Genomic DNA, 15273 nt, shown 5'->3' with positions numbered 1-15273 from the left:
CAGGAGAAAAAAATACTACGAAGGACATATTGGTTCCGTTTTTCAAAAGTGCAATACAAGCAGTAGAGTGGATAAAAGTATTACATCCATGTTAAATTTATTGAAGTTGATAACCATACCATGGTTATGTAAAATAATATCCTTATAATTGGGAAATGCACAGTGAAGTGTGTAGAGGTAAGAAAGCATAATGCATGCATTTGCTCTCAAATGATTCAGAACAAAATATGTATATATAAAAAGGGTACATGATAACCCAAAAAGAATAGAATGTTAAGAATAAGTGTATCTTGGGGCACCTGGGTGGCTCAGTTGGTTAAGTATCTGACTTCGGCTCAGGTCATGATCTCGCAGTTTGTGAGTTTGAGCCCCACATTGAGCTCTGTGCTGACAGCTCACAGCCTGGAGCCTGCTTCGGATTCTGTCTCCCTTTCTCTCCGCCCCTCCCCCACTCTCACCCTGTCTCTCTCTCTCTCTCTCTCTCTCAAAAATAAAAAAAATAAAAACATAAAATAAATAAATAAACGTTAAAAAAATTAAAACAAAAACGTTTGCAAAACGATTTGTCAATGATGCCTCAATGAAGCAGGGGAAAACACAATTTTCAATTAAAAACATCAAGTCAATTGTTAACGTGGTCTATATTAAGGCGTAACAAAATTACACATTTCAAAATAACCGTCTGGCCCTGGGTTAATATCAAGATGTTTTCCCACCAAGGACTTGCCCTCTTGAGTAAGTAAATGCGTGTCCTGAATACCATCCACATAGATGAGGGTGAAGGAGGGTGAACTACCTCCTCGCCTCTGTGTGGCTTAGGACTTAGGACTTCTGAAGTGCCTCTTTCCAGCTGGTCTCCCGGGAAAAGAAGGATGCAAGCGGTGAGGGTCCAGCAACATGCTTTGCAATACCCCATCTTACAAAACTTCGTCCTGGGGATGCTTCAACAATCCTGGGACCTCACACCCGGTCAGAGTGGCTGAAATGCACAAATCAGGAGACTATAGATGCTGGCGAGGATGTGGAGAAAGGGGAACCCTCTTGCGTTGTTGGTGGGAATGCAAACTGGGTGCAGTGTGGAGGTTCTTCAAAAAATTAAAAATAGAACTATTCTATGACCCAGCAATAGCACTGCTAGGAATTTACCCAAGGGATACAGGAGTGCTGATGCATAGGGGCACGTGTACCCCAATGTTTATAGCAGCACTTTCAACAATAGACAAATGATGGAAAGAGCCTAAATGTCCATCAACTGATGAATGGATAAAGAAGGTGTGGTTTATACATACAATGGAATAGTACTTGGCAATGAGAAAGAAGGAAATCATGCCATTTGCCGTAACACGGATGGAACTGGAAGGTACTATGCTGAGTGAAATAAATCAGTCAGAGAAGGACACACATCATATGTTTTCACTCATTTGTGGATCTTGAGAAACTTAACAGAAGACCACCGGGGAAGGGAAGGGGAAAAAATAGTTACAAACAGAGAGGGAGGGAGGCAAACCATAAGAGACTCTTAAACACAGAGAAAAACTAAGGGTTGATGGAGGGTGGGGGAGAGCGGAAATGGGTGATGGGCATTGAGGAGGGCACTTGTTGGGATGAGCGCTGGGTGTTGTATGGAAGCCAATTTGACAATAAATTATATTGAAGCAAACAAACAAGCAATCCTGCACCTGCCGGAGTCTTCAACTGGAGCGCCACCTGGTGGTGATTGGACTCCGTCCCCCTGGGAAGCTTCCCGCCTTCTACATTTTTTTAACGTTTATTTATTTTTGAGACAGAGAGAGACAGAGCATGAATGGGGGAGGGTCAGAGAGAGGGAGACACAGAATCCGAAGCAAGCTCCAGGCTCCGAGCTGTCAGCACAGAGCCCCACGTGGGGCTCAAACTCATGGACCGCGAGATCATGACCTGAGCTGAAGTCGGCCGCTTAACCGACTGAGCCACCCAGGGGCCCCAGCTTCCCGCCTTCTAGAAGCGACCCTTGCCCAGCCAAGATGCAGGCTGCTTTGGGACACTCTCTCCAAACCATTTTTTCTTGACCACGACCCCGTCTCCCTTCTGGTCGCGCACTGATCGCTGGCTCTTGCTAACTAAGGAGGTGCGAAGTGTGGACTGCTGCAAAGTGTGTGTGTGGGGGGGTGTCCCAGGGGCAGCCAGGGAGAGGGGAGCTGGTGAGTACTGGGGGGCTCGGTGGTAGCCATCAGCTCCCATGCTGGCTTCCCTTAGCCCCTTCCTTTCTGAATTGGTCACTGCCTATAGGAGCTGCACTGGTCTTCTTCGTGCTCCCCAACATCTCTGCCGTCCAGATTCTGCAAAAATTCCAAGGCAACCTTGCCATCGACACGCTCCAGGACAAGAGTCTGTATCCAGAGTTTCTCTCTCCCCTTCACTGGGGATGCCTGAATGATCTCCCTGCCTAGACTTGGGGGCAAGGGATGGGAGTGTCCACGCAGCTGAGAGTTGGCTGGGACTAGAGGAGGTGTCTTTTTGGCTTGGAAGGTGCGGGAGAGGAATTGAGGAATTTTCTCGAGTCCCTAGAAAGTGGGAGGTGCTCCCTTGAGCCCAGCCCCTTCTCACAATTCGGAAAGGTCTGAGGTTGGTGAGGATGTCCTTTGTGTGTACCTGTTCTAGGAAGTGGCGGGGGGAGGGCTCTGCTCCATTTCTCACCCTCTGAGTCTCTCACAGAGCCATTGGCTGTCTCTGGGCCTCCTCAGGGAAGGTCGGCCTCCCCAGGAGATTCTGGTTCAAAGGCCCAGTGGTCAGAAGGCTGAGGGCAGTGGAGGGTCGCTGGCAATAATTGGGTCTGTGTGGCCCGGGTCTGGATTTCAGGCCACGTGGAAATGGAGACTGGGCCACTTCCTTCAAGGGTGGAGAGAACCGAGATGCCGCAGCACTGAGCCCCCCAAAAAAGGGGTGTCCTCACTCCCTCCACCAGAGCTTGGGTCCGGGAGGCAAGGTGGAGTGTCACTGAGGGTCTCCTCTGTCAGAGCACAGCCCTGCTCTGCTGACCGGGCAGAGGCAGAGGGTAGACAGCTGGAGATGTACGGGTTAGGACCCTCTTACTGCCCTCCCGGAGTAGCATGCCAGGCCTGGACCCCTGGGGGGACCCCGCTCCTGTGCAGAGAAGAGAAATGCCCCCGCCTCCACCCCAGTCCTTCCCTTCCACCGCTCAAGTGCAGCACGCTGTTCAAATGGAAGCTTGTGCTGAGACTCTAACAAGAGAGAACATAGAGCTAAAGTGAGTTGAGGGGTGAGTCACCGCAAAACTGGCAAAAAAAAGAAAAAAAAAATGTAGTGGCCGAGAAACCGTGAGCCGAGTAAGGTCCTCGCCCATACTGAGAGCATCGAAGGGACCTGAGAAGAGACTGAATGTGGCTTCTGAACTTTGGGAGAGAGCTGCCCAAAGGGGAGGCGAGGCTGCTCACGCCACAGTTCGGACCTAGTGAGAGGGGCTAGGCCAGCGGGACCCCCCAGCCCTTGGACAGCCTGATATATGTCCGCAGGATTTGGGAGTCTCGGTGGCCTGATGCATATCTTTGCTTAGGAAACCTAATGGGCAAGAGAGAGTCAGGTGGAAAGAAGGCGTCTGCGTACCTTTGGGGGGACGTACTGGGAGACAAGAGACACACGAGTTCTTCTCGTGGTGTAGACATGATCTGTGTGCCTTCTTAGGTGCTATCTACAGGGGCAGCCTGGAGTGCCGATCACATCTATAAGGGGACAGACCTAGATGTTGACCCAATAAAGAACAAGCAGCTGAAATAAAAATGTGTTCATCCAGGCTAAGCGAAATGTGGGCGCGGAGGGGGTCCCTCCAAATTCCATGAGTCCCCAAGAGTAGGATCCCCTGCCGATGACTATTACACGGATGGATGGATGCTGTCGTCATAGCCTGGGGAGCGGTTCTCATCACAAAGTGACCAGAAAGTTCGCGGCAACTGTCCCTCACTCCCCTCCCCTCTCCCCACCCCCCTTTCGCTCCGTCACCGTGAGGGGAACTAGCAAACCATACATATTTTAAGGAATGATAGAAAACAAAGTCACTCTATGATTTTTATCTCACGCCGGTGCCCGTTTAGAACGCCCTCCAAAGCGAATACCGAGTTCCGTTTATTTCCAATCCAGATTCCTTGGAGCTCAAAAGCAGTTGGCTTAGGTCGTGTCAGGAGAGCATTTCTCTGGCTAAAGAAGCAGTTCCAGGCTGGCTGGAGCTAAGTAAGCACCCTCACTGGGAGGGACCACGGGGCCACAAAATGGATCAAATACTGTGTGGAAATACTCTGCCATCTTTAAAGTTTCTTTTCTTTTCCTTTCCTTTCCTTTCCTTTCCTTTCCTTTCCTTTCCTTTCCCTTCCTTTCCTTTATTTAAAAAAATTAAAAACAAAAATTTTTTAAGTTTATTTATTTTGAGAGAGAGCACGCAAGTCGGGGAGGGACAGAGAAGGAGAGAGGGAGAGAATCCCAATGCAGGACTCGAACTCAACTCACAAACGGTGAGATCATGACCTGAGCTGAAGTCAGATGCTTAACTGACTGAGCCACCCAGGGGCCCCTAGAGGAATTAAAAAAAAAAAAAAAGAAAAAAGAAAAAAAGAAAAAAATCCAATGTGTTGGGTCAGGTGGGACAAACCTTTGAAAGTAAGTGTAAGGCATTTTCCCCACCTTTGTCTTTCTACTCTTCTGTACCTTTTCTTTCTAGGAAATGATACTTTGCCCAGAAAAAAAAAATACTCTTGCCTCGGTTTTTCTAGAAGTTTACGCTGATTCTGTTTCCTCAATGTTGGAGGAATAGGTACTTGTTCATCTGCAATAAATGAGCTGAGGGCTAAAACTGATGGCCGAAGATCTGCTTTTATAATACAAAAGGAGATTGTAATGGTCAAATGTTATCTAACAAGTAGACCTTTTAAAATTTGATTCAGGGGCGCCTGGGTGGCTCAGTCGGTTAAGCGTCCGACTTCGGCTCAGGTCATGATCTCACGGTCTGTGAGTTCAAGCCCCGCATCGGGCTCTGTGCTGACAGCTCAGAGCCTGGAGCCTGTTTCAGATTCTGTGTCTCCCTCTCTCTCTGCCCCTCCCCTGTTCATGCTCTGTCTCTCTGTCTCAAAAATAAATAAACGTTAAAAAAAATAAAATAAAATTTGATTCATAAATGTACGAAAAGAATTTTGTTGATTCACATGAGAGACTTGAAGGGCATTGGGAAAATGTTAAGATTAATAAGGTTTGCACGGAACTAATTCTTAGGCTGTAATATCTACAAAAGAGGTTCTTTGGGTGTAAAATTCTTGAAAGGAATCTAGGTGTTTCCAAGTTTTTGTTTGCGTTCAATTAAAATGCTAATTATAGGAGATTTAAGTGAACAGAAAGGTGTTTTCTGTCCTAGCCAAGGAGGTACGATCCATTTCAGACGTTCAAGTTAAAACTCATGTTGAGATGCGGGATCTCAAGTACTGATTTCGTGGTTGTTTACTGGTTCACAACAGCAAGGGGACAACACAGGAAAGGGGGAGAAAATATCACTGCAATAAAACCAGTACGAAGCCTGATGAGGGGCTCAAACCCACAACCCACAAGCCCACAGCCTAGGCCCAACACTTAACCCGCTGAACCACCCAGGCACCCCTAGGGCAGTGGCTTCTAAACTCTGGAAATGGGGTTGAGAGCTCCACCTTCAACCTACCCTCTAGCTGATCAGTCTGAGAAAGGGCGGAGAGCAGGACCAAGCTAGCCACATTCCCAGTTGACTTGCTGAATCTAATTTCAGTGAGGAAGAGGTAAAAGCAAGTGTTTGTTTAAAAAAAAAAAAAAAAAAATTACGTTTCACACCCAGTGCAGAGCCCAGTGTGGGGCTTAAACTCACGACCGCTGGGATCAAGCCCTGAGCTGAAATCAAGAGTCAAGATGCTTAACCCACGGAGCCACCCAGGCCTCCCACAATGCCCTGTCTTTAACGAGCAGAAGTGAAATTGCAGAAAATGGAATCCCGGATGACAGACAAATCTGAGAAGATACCCCCCAAATGTGGGGAAAATGGGAAAACACAGGAAACACTTTGAGAGATTACAGATGCAGAGTACAGAGAAGCATAAGTATCTGTCCACATGGTGCTAATTAGCCACCATATGGAAGGGTGAATGGCATTTATGGGAAAAGTCGAGAACAAAAAAGAACAGAAGCAAAGTGGAAAAACACAGCAGAAAACTTTACTAAAATGGCTGAATAAAACATATTTCTTACAACTATTTTAGTTTCCTCCATTCCTGGGCTAATGTCCTTGTTCTCCGTCACAGCGTCGAGGTCGTCAGCAATGCGATTTAATGAGAGTTTTTTGATCATAGGTTAGCCAACCTCATAGGTTAAAAAGAACTCATTGAAAGCTTATTTATTTATTTATTTATTTATGGGAGTTGTTTCTTTTCCTATGTTTAAAAACAATTTACATTTCATTTTCTGATAACTAGTTTTGTCCTGTACCTGTTTTCTATTGTTGTTGGCCTTAAAAAAAACAAAATCGCTCTTCTGGTGACAAGTTCTGTGACGGGGGGTGGGGTGGCGGGAGGGGGGCGAGGTGCACCGGGAAGTGGCCGGGGTGCCCTTCAGGGGAGTCCCCACCGAGCGGCGCCTCCTGCTGTCCCCAGACCAGCCCCCACGAGCTAGGAAAACGACACCGCTCCTCTCCTGAAGCTCAGGTCTCTGGCTTGTCTGCTGCAAGGGAATTAAGGAGCGGGATTTGACCGGGAGTCAAGGAGGGGTCGGAATTACAAACACACCTTGTATTTCCTCGCGTTGGAGAGAAAACGGAGAGCCGTGACCCCGACGTGACTTGAACACGCAACCTTCTGATCTGGAGTCAGACGCGCTACCATTGCGCCACGAGGTCACTGGACTCCCGTGACTTTTGATCTTTTAAGACTCTTCCGTCCTACACCTCCCGGTCTCGTACCTGCCTGGCTCCTTTGCCCCCCGGGAGGGGCCGCAGGGCGGACAGGGCGCAGGCGCGGGCGGAGGGCTGCACCCCGCGAGGCCCGGGGCTCCCCCGCCGCCGGGCCAGTATCCCCGGAGCCGCGGCCGCCGCCGCCACCTGCCGGTCGTGGTGCTCGATCTCCGCCTGGGACAGGCGGCTTCAGGGGTCCCAGAGCGGGCCGGGCTGCTGTCTCCGGGGGCCACCAGAGTTGGGGACCCGGCGGGGGCCCGGTCCCCGGGGGGCCGGGCAGCTGGAAGGAAGCGGCCGCACAACCCGCAACCGGGTCAGCGCCAAGAGGCGAGGGCTGGGAGGACGCTCGTCCCCACGGACAGGAGTAAAGGGGAAAAAAAACCCCGAATGACTTTGGAACTTGGCATAGAGAGAGAATGCTCACGAGCCCCTCCCCCGCCCCCAGCTATAAAACGAAGTCTCAGTTTTGAAAATTTGGCTCTTCTAGAAAAGGGTAATAAAACTTGAAACCCATGATTTCTTGGATAGTCTTTGGAAGTATTTCTTTCCATTTCCTTCTTCTCGGCTCCGCACAAATGCCCAACGTTTAAAGCTCGGTGACTGTTAAGTGCACCAGCGTTTCAGAAAGCTGCACAAAACAAAGGTACGACTTAATGAATCATCATCGCCAAGAGGACACCCTGACCACCGCCAGCCAGGTCAAGAAACAGAAACTGCCCGCCACCCGCAAGGTCCGCGGGTGTCCACGAACGCCCCGTCTCCCCGCGGCAGCAACCACTCTCCGCCTTTATGCTAATCACTTCCCGGCTTTTCTTTACACCCTTTGTCACCCAGGGGCGCCTGGGTGGCTCAGTCGGTTGAGCGTCTGATTTCAGCTCAGGTCACGAGCTCACCCTACGTGGGTTTGAGCCCCGCTCAGGGCTCTGTGCTGATGGCTCTGAGCCTGCTTCATTCAGATCCTGTGCCTCCGTCTCTCTCTGCCCCTCCCCTGCTTCTGCTCTCTCTGTCAAAAATAAAGAAAAAAAGGGGCGCCTGGGTGGCGCAGTCGGTTAAGCGTCCGACTTCAGCCAGGTCACGATCTCGCGGTCCGTGAGTTCGAGCCCCGCGTCAGGCTCTGGGCTGATGGCTCAGAGCCTGGAGCCTGTTTCCGATTCTGTGTCTCCCTCTCTCTCTGCCCCTCCCCCGTTCATGCTCTGTTTCTCTCTGTCCCAAATAAATAAATAAATAAATAAATAAAAATAAAGAAAAAAAAAGTTTTTTTGTATATTGTTATCACCCAAACGCGCATGCGTAAACACTACAGTTTCCTTTGGTTTGATGTTAAAGTCGCTTTTCATCGGCTGGTGGTTCCCCCTCCCTCCCTTTTCCCTTCACAGCGTCCCCGCAACCCCAATGAAATGACGTTGTGACCTCAGTACCTCCCAGTGTGTCTTATGACTTAGATCATTTACTTAACGTGGTTTCTGCTGTTTCTCCACCGTTGTGCTGTTTCTCTCTTTGTAATTAATAACCACTTGGGGGTAGAGGGGTCTGGGTGGCTCAGTCTGTTAAGCCACGGACTTCAGCGCAGGGTATGATCTCACGGTTTCGTGAGTTCGAGCCCCAGGACTGGCTCTGTGCTCGCCAGCTCAGGTCCTGTAGCCTGCTTTGGATTCTATGTCTCCCTTTCTCTCTGCCCCTCCCCCGCCCATGCTCTGTCTCTCAAAAATGAATAAACGTTGGGGCGCCTGGGTGGCTCAGTCGGTTAAGCGGCCGACTTCGGCTCAGGTCACGATCTCGCGGTCCGTTAGTTCGAGCCCCGCGTCGGGCTCTGTGCTGACAGCTCGGAGCCTGGAGCCTGGAGCCTGTTTCCGATTCTGTGTCTCCCTCTCTCTCTGCCCCTCCCCTGTTCATGCTCTGTCACTCTCTGTCTCAAAAATAAATAAACGTTAAAAAAAAATGAATAAACGTTAAAAAAAAAACCCCCACAAAACTATTTGGGGCAAGTGCTCTGAAACCATGCAAATATCCTCTTCCTCCTCCAACTTGCACCTGCTAATGTTTATCATCCATCTTGACTGCAGCAACGATTACTGTGGTGTTTGCCTCATGGTGATTTTCTATTTCTTTTTTCCTTCTACATTTATCATCATAATCCTTCCATAAGAAAGAGCTGGTTCTTCTCTCCCATTTACTTAATACATTATAGACTCCATTACTCATTTGCATCAATACAGACTCGTGGTTGGGGCGCCTGGGTGGCGCAGTCGGTTAAGCGTCCGACTTCAGCCAGGTCACGATCTCGCGCTCCGTGAGTTTGAGCCCCGCGTCGGGCTGTGGGCTGTGGGCTGATGGCTCAGAGCCTGGAGCCTGTTTCCGATTCTGTGTCTCCCTCTCTCTCTGCCCCTCCCCCGTTCATGCTCTGTCTCTCTCTGTCCCAAAAATAAGTAAACGTTGAAAAAAAAAATTAAAAAAAAATACAGACTCGTGGTTTATTTATTTTTTAATGTTTATTTTTTGACAGAGAGAGAGAGAGAGAGCAGGGGAGGGGCAGAGAGAGAGAGAATCTGAAACAGGCTCCTCGCTGTCAGTGCAAAGCCTCACCGGGGGGCTCGAGCCCGCGACCCGTGAGATCATGACCTGGGCCGAAGTTGGTCACTTAACCTACTGAGCCACCCAGGCGCCCGGGGATTCTTTAATCCTATGGGTTTAATCCACAGAATATCATTTCTTATTTTGTTTCCAACATTATTCCAGCTTTGGTCATCATGAGCTCCTTCAGGTTGGCTCAGGAGTTTTTTTGTTTGTTTGCTTGACGCCCTACCATCCTCTTTTGAGCACTTCGTTACTTTGTGGCACAAGATATGCCGTGTTCATCTTGTATGTTTCCCTTGTGGGTCCTGGAATCAACCATTTCTCCTAGGGGCCCTGGTTCTTGTTGGAGAGTGGTGTTTGAAATCAAGATCTGGGTGTCAGGTGTGCCCATTGAAGTTTGGAGTCATTTCCCTTTTCCTTATCTGTGACTTCTCTCTTTGACCCTGAGAAGCCCAGCTCTCATTAGTTATAATGTATGTACTTACTGTAAATATATATGTATATGTATGCCTGTGTATTTATACATGTGTGCATATGTGTGTGTTTCAGAATTACTCGTGTGTATACCTGTAAGAAAAGATTCATTGAAAGGATTACCTTCGGGCACCTGGGTGGCTCTGTCCGGTAAACGTTGATCTCAGCTCAGGTCATGATCTCACAGTTCATGAGTTCGAGCCCCGTATTGAGCCTGCCTGTGATTCTGTTCCCTCTCTCTCTGCCCCTACCCCACTTGTGCTCTCTCTCTCGCAAAATAAATTTAAAAAAACCAACACAATAGCTTAAGAAAAAAGACGATTACCTTACATTTGTACAGCTCTTGATGTCTTCGGCTTTACAGACAGGACATTGTTTTGCAAAAATAATTTCAGTTAGGTCTCTTTCCTGAGCCCTTCACTCTTGGTTATGTTATTCATTTGTAATACAGTAGGCTGTTGTTACTTCTGTATTCCATTTCAGGTTCACATGCACATACATACCTCAATTGTTTTTCATTGCTTTCTTTAAATTTTTGCATTTGTAAAATATCACCATAGTTCTAAATGTCAGAACTAAATAAAAGGCTATTCTAAGGGATGCCTCGGTGGCTCAGTCATTTAAGCGCCCAACTTCAGCTCAGGTCATGATCTCATAGTTCATGGGTTCAAGCCCGAGATCCGGCTTTGTGCTGACAGCTCAGAGCCTACAGCTTGCTTTGGATTCTGTGTCTCCGTCTCTCTCTGCCTCTCTCCCACTTACGTGCTCTCTCTCTCAAAAATGAATAAACATTAAAAAATTTAAAAAAAAAGATATACATACATTTACCATATGACCCAGCGATGTATTTTATACAATAAAAATGAAAATATGTTTACACAAAAACTTACACATGAGTGTTCATAGCAGGTTTATTCATAGTAGCTCCAAAGTGGAAACAATCCAAATGTTCATCAATGGGTACATAAAGAAATAGTGACATATTAATACAATGGGATGCCACTCATCAATAACGGGGGATGAAATATTGACATACACAACATAAATAAATCTCAAAATTTAAGCTGAGTGAAAGGAAGTAGGCACAGAACAGTATATACAATGTAATTCCACTGGTATAAAATTCTCGTAAAGACAGTTCTCACATATAGTGACAGAAAGCAGATTAATGGTTTCTTGGAGTCAGGTGTGGAGAATCGTCTGGAAAGGGATATAGAACATTTTTGGGGTGATGAAAATGTTATACTTCTTGATTTTAGTGGTAGTTATATTAAAGTGTGTATTTACCCCAACTCATCAAAATGTAAAGTTAAATTTAGCGCAACTTATTATATGTATAATTATGACTCAATAAAGGTGATAAAAACCTCTACCGGATGCAGTGAAATGGATGCGTATAGAGAAATTTAGATTGTTAAATGAAAATATTAGCCAAAAAGAAAGGTTGGAAAAAATCAATTATCTAAGACTTAAATTTCAAGACGCTAGAAAAAAACCCCAGTGGATTAAACTCAAATAAAATAGAAAGGCTCGTGTGTTTAATGGTCATTGATATTTCTCTTTTGTGAAATATTTGCAAGTTTTGCTCACTTGAATTAGGTTGTTTTTAGAAAAGAGCATGAACCACTGAAAAAGAAATCAATTATATAGTAGTTAAGAGGTGACCTTTTGAAAAGATTAATAAAGTGTTAAATCCCTAGAATGCCTAATCAAGAAAACAAAGAGACCTCACAGATTACCAATGCCGAGACAGAAAAGAGAATATCACTTTAGATTCTACTGATATTAAAAATATAACAAGCAGATATAAACTATTTAAAGCTAATAATTAGATACTTCAATGAAATGATATGGAGATTAAATGATATTTACCAAAAATGACACAAGAGACAGAAAATATCAATAGTCCTATGTCTATCAAAGGAATTGAATGTATAATTGAAATTTTTTCTACACAGGGACATCTGGGTGGCTCAGTTGGTTAGGCATCTGACTCTTGGTTTCGGCTCAGGTCATGAACTCATGGTTCATGAGTTCAAGCCCCATGTTGGGCTCCATGCTGACAGTAAACAGCCTGCTTGGGATTCTCTTTCTCTCTCCCTCTCTGCCCCTCCCCTGCTCACTTTGTCTCTCTCTCTCAAATAAATAAACTTAAAAAAAATTTTTTTAAATAAAAATAAAAAAATAAAACTTTCCTAAATAGAAAATTCCTAGCCCAGATGGCTTTACTGATGATTTTTACAGAAAATATTTATGGGAAAAAGAATACCAATACTAATAATGCACAGTCTTATGCAAACTCTTCTGGGGGACAAAAAAGGGAAGTGATTCCCAATTAATTTTATAAGACCAGCATTATTCTTTCAACGTTTTTTTTTATTTATTTTTGGGACAGAGAGAGACAGAGCATGAATGGGGGAGGGGCAGAGAGAGAGGGAGGCACAGAATCGGAAACAGGCTCCAGGCTCCGAGCCATCAGCCCAGAGCCTGACGAGGGGCTCGAACTCACGTACCGCGAGATCGTGACCTGGCTGAAGTCGGACGCTTAACCGACTGCCCAGGCGCCCCAGACCAGCATTATTCTGATACTAATCTCTGACAAAGCTACTACAAGAAAGGAAACATACAAAACAACAAGGACGTAGACATAAGATCCTATATAAAAACTTAAAAATCTAATTCAATAATATATATATATTTTAATTTTTTTAAATGCTTATTTTTGAGCAAGGGAGGGGCAGAGAGAGAGGAAGACACAGAATCCGAAGCAGGCTCCAGGCTCCGAGCTGTCAGCACAGGGCCTGACACGGGGCTCGAACCCACAGATGGTGAGATCATGGCCTGAGCCGAAGTTGGATGCTTAACAAACTGAGCCACCCAGGTGCCAATAATATATTAAAAAGATAATATACAATGACTAAATGGTATCTCTTCCAGGAATGGAAGATTGCCTTAACATTCAAAAATCAATCCATTGGGGGGCGCCTAGGTGGCGCAGTCGGTTAAGCGTCCGACTTCAGCCAGGTCACGATCTCGCGCTCCGTGAGTTCGAGCCCCGCGTCAGGCTCTGGGCTGTTGGCTCAGAGCCTGGAGCCTGTTTCCGATTCTGTGTCTCCCTCTCTCTCTGCCCCTCCCCCGTTCATGCTCTGTCTCTCTCTGTCCCAAAAATAAATAAACGTTGAAAAAAAATTTAAAAATCAATCCATTGGACAAACTTTGAGAACATTATGCTAAGTGAAATAAGGCCAGTCACGAAAGAACAAAAATTTATATGAGGTTCCTAATGTAGTCCAATTCAAAATAATTAAAATAGAACAGTAGTTTCCAGAGACTGAGGGGAGGGGGCACAGAGGATTATTGTGTAATGGGTATTGAGTTTCAGCTTAGAAAGATGAAAAGTTTTGGATACGGATCATGGTGATGGTTGCACAATATGAATGCACTTAATTTCATTGAACTATATACTTAAAAATAGTTGAGGGGCACCTGGGTGGCTCAGTCAGTTAAGTGGCCGACTTCAGCTCAGGTCACGATCTCGCGGTCCGTGAGTTCGAGCCCCGCATCGGGTTCTGGGCTGATGGCTCCGAGCCCGAGCCTGCTTCCAATTCTGTGTCTCCCTCTCTCTCTGCCCCTCCCCCGTTCATGCTCTGTCTCTCTCTGTCTCAAAAATAAATAAAACGTTAAAAAAAAATAGTTGAGATGGTAAATTTTATGTTGTGTGCATTTCACAATTTTTTTTTTTATTTAAAAAAATTTTTTTTCAACATTTATTTATTTTTGGGACAGAGAGAGAGACAGAGCATGAACGGGGGAGGGGCAGAGAGAGGGAGACACAGAATCGGAAACAGGCTCCAGGCTCCGAGCCATCAGCCCAGAGCCTGACTCGGGGCTCGAACTCACGGACCGCGAGATCGTGACCTGGCTGAAGTCGGACGCTTAACCGACTGCGCCACCCAGGCGCCCCACAATTTTTTTAATTAAAAAAAAAATCAATCCATATAACTCAAGCACATTAACAGAATGAGAAAACCATATATCATCTCAATAGATGCAAAATATATATTTAGTGAAATTTAACCCCTCCCCATGATAACAAATCTCAGCAAACTAAGATTGGAGGAAAGTTTTCTTAATCTGATAGAAATTATCTACAAATTTACACCTCATGTCACACCTAATGGTAAAACGTCTAGGGTTTTCTTTTAGATTCTGGGAAAAACGCAGAGATGCCCACAATCACTACTTCTGGAGGCCTTGGCCAGTGCAAAAAAGCAAGAAAAAAAATGGTATAAAAATTGGAGGGATGAAGTAAAAAATTTTACTTTATTGCAGATGACATTTTGTATACAAAGTCCAATAAAATAAACTTAATTATAATTAACAAGTGAATTTATCAAGGTCACTGGATAGAAGGTCAGTTTGTAATATAATAATTATAATTATTACGTAGCTTTGTTCATTCCTTTGGGTATAATATGAATCTATTACATGTTATATATAATATTATAATACATATAATATACTATAACATGTAATATACAAAATATTTATATCATTTATACAGTTGAACCTTGAACAATGTGGATGTTAAGGGTATTGCCCCCCCAATCAAAAATCCACATATAACTTTTGACCTCCCAAGAACTTAACTAGTAATAGCCTACTGTTGACCAGAAGCCTTACTGATAACATTAACAGTTGATGAACACATATTTTGTATATTATACTATATACTATATCCTTAAAATAAAGTAAGCTAGAGAAAATTAAGTGTTAAGAAAATCATAAGAGAAAATACCTTTACAGAACTAAAATTACTGATACTGTAAGTTTACATGGTCTGTTTACAAGATAAATCATTTATTTGTCAGTACCTGTCAATATTGTCTTATAGGATACAAAACACTGTGATGCTATATGCTTTACTAACATATCTCAAAAACGAAATGTGAAAAAAAATGTACATTTATTTACAGGTATTACAAATCCTGCACTGAAAACAAAAAAGCAGCAATATGATCGCTTTATTGGTAGCCCAGCATGATTGTTTCATGGTAGCTTAGCCTGTATATTACTGAACAAATTGTTATAAAATTCTTATGACATAGAGTATTACAGTCATATCCATGATACAGTATTGGAAACATTGTTACATTTTTTGGAAAATTACTTCCCTGTGATGATAGGCTGATACACAGGTTCTCCAGCAGGAATGTATTGTTTCCGGATTGATGGTTTTCACAGCTTTTTCTATAACAGCAATGGTATCTTCAGGGGTG

General features: G+C 45.1%; 1 non-coding gene across 1 annotated transcript; it reads right to left on the bottom strand.

Annotated features, from left to right (window-relative positions):
• Positions 1-6820: 6820 nt before the first annotated feature.
• Positions 6821-6892, bottom strand: TRNAW-CCA. The gene has a single exon. It is a non-coding gene; the product is annotated as a tRNA-Trp (tRNA).
• Between the last annotated feature and the right edge of the window lie 8381 nt (positions 6893-15273).

The sequence above is a fragment of the Lynx canadensis genome, chromosome E1 (assembly GCF_007474595.2).
Source record: "Lynx canadensis isolate LIC74 chromosome E1, mLynCan4.pri.v2, whole genome shotgun sequence".
NCBI classification, from domain to species: domain Eukaryota; kingdom Metazoa; phylum Chordata; class Mammalia; order Carnivora; family Felidae; genus Lynx; species Lynx canadensis.
This window is presented reverse-complemented; position numbering and strand designations above follow the sequence as displayed.